This window comes from Carlito syrichta, unplaced genomic scaffold (assembly GCF_000164805.1).
Source record: "Carlito syrichta isolate Samal-C Ts95f unplaced genomic scaffold, Tarsius_syrichta-2.0.1 Scaffold304472, whole genome shotgun sequence".
Taxonomy (NCBI): domain Eukaryota; kingdom Metazoa; phylum Chordata; class Mammalia; order Primates; family Tarsiidae; genus Carlito; species Carlito syrichta.
In genome coordinates this window covers 83,794-85,436 of record NW_007248568.1, presented here as the reverse complement: position 1 = coordinate 85,436, position 1,643 = coordinate 83,794, and positions in this window count along the sequence as shown.

Below are 1,643 nucleotides of genomic sequence, written 5' to 3'. Positions count from 1 at the left end.
GTGGCTCAGCCTGTAATCCCGTGCCTTTGGGAGGCTGAGGTGAGTGGATTGCGTGAGCTCGCGGGTTCGAGAACTGCCTGGGCAGCGAGACCTCATCTCTACCATAAATCAAAAAATCAGCTGGGTGTGGTAGCACATGCCTGTAATTCCGGCTACTTGAAAGGTTGAGGCGGAAGGATCACTGGAGCCCAGCTGATCGAGGCTGCGATGGCCGGGAGCGGCCACTGCACTCCAGTCTGGGTGATAGAGTGAGACTTCAACTCAAAAAAAAAAAAAAAAAGAGTCTAATCTGTTCAATTTCTGGTGAGACTCCAAGCAGAGAACTCAGTCAAGCCCACTCAGACTTCTGACCTATAGAATTGTGAGGTAATAAATGGGCATTGTTTAAAAAAAAAAGTGTGTACTAACTGAAACTAAATAAAATTCATGTTGATTTTGTTAAGAATGCTAATTTAGTTAAGATTGACTTCTTTTATGGTAATATCTGCAGAAGGTGGGTATGAAATAGCCATCCAAGTTGGGCTTATACAAGGTTGGCCTAGATGCTAATGGAATTCAGCTAAAACCTACCATAATTTATTGAGTATTTACTGTTGTCAGTCATTGCTCTGATCATTGTAGATATGGCATTGAACAAGCCCTGTGTATTATCTGATATCATTTAAGGGAAAAACTACTCCTAATCTGTTTTTCTTCCACATTCTACTTGCCAAAGCAATATGAGTAGAATAGCAAGGAAAGTTCTTTACCTGCCTCTACCAAGGGTCCTTAATCAATCAGATGAACAGAGTTTTATAAATATGGAATATTCATAAAATGATTCCATAGGCCCAGACACACAGAGGAAATTGTGTTGACCTATAGAGAGTGTATGGAGTAATTAGAAAAAAAAAAACTTTAGAAGAAAGTTGCTTAACTTCTCAGAATCTCATTTTCTAAACGGTACTAGTAATAGTTTGTCATGAATATCAAATTAGATTACTAAAGCCAAGTGACAGGTGTAGCATTAAGAGATGTTCAATAAATGTTTGTTGCGTATTTTTGCTGCTATTTTATTATTATGTGTATTTGAGGAAGTAATTATCACCATGTGCTTAGGTTTTCTTAGATAGTCATCTTATGTTTTTCTAGTACACAGTTCTTATAACCTTTAAAAAAATTTCTGTGGCAAAGATAAATTAAGTTCATGGATATAAAAACATGCTTCCAAGAATATACTAATTGAAACTAAACACAATTCTATCCCTCAGGAAAGCACCCTAGAATGTCAGTTAAGGAAAATGTCATTATTATTGGGAAGCCCTGCACCTAGAGGTTAAAACCCTGGTTTGAGTTACTTTGGGCAAGCTACTTAATCCATCTAATATATTCTCTGATTTATAGGATTGTTAAGAGGGTGAATGAGTTTAAATGACTGACAAACTTAGAAAAGTTTTTGCTAGTAATACTATTATCAATTTTTTAATTGTTAATGAGAAAATCTTCTCTTGATTCTCATTACAAAAGAGTAAAAAAACCTTGTCATTTTCTTTAAAATTGGCAAAGAATTCAAATAGACATTTCTCAAGGAAGACATAAAATGACCAATAAGTATATGAAAAATGCTCAGCATCACTAATTATCAGGAAAATGCAAATCAAAAG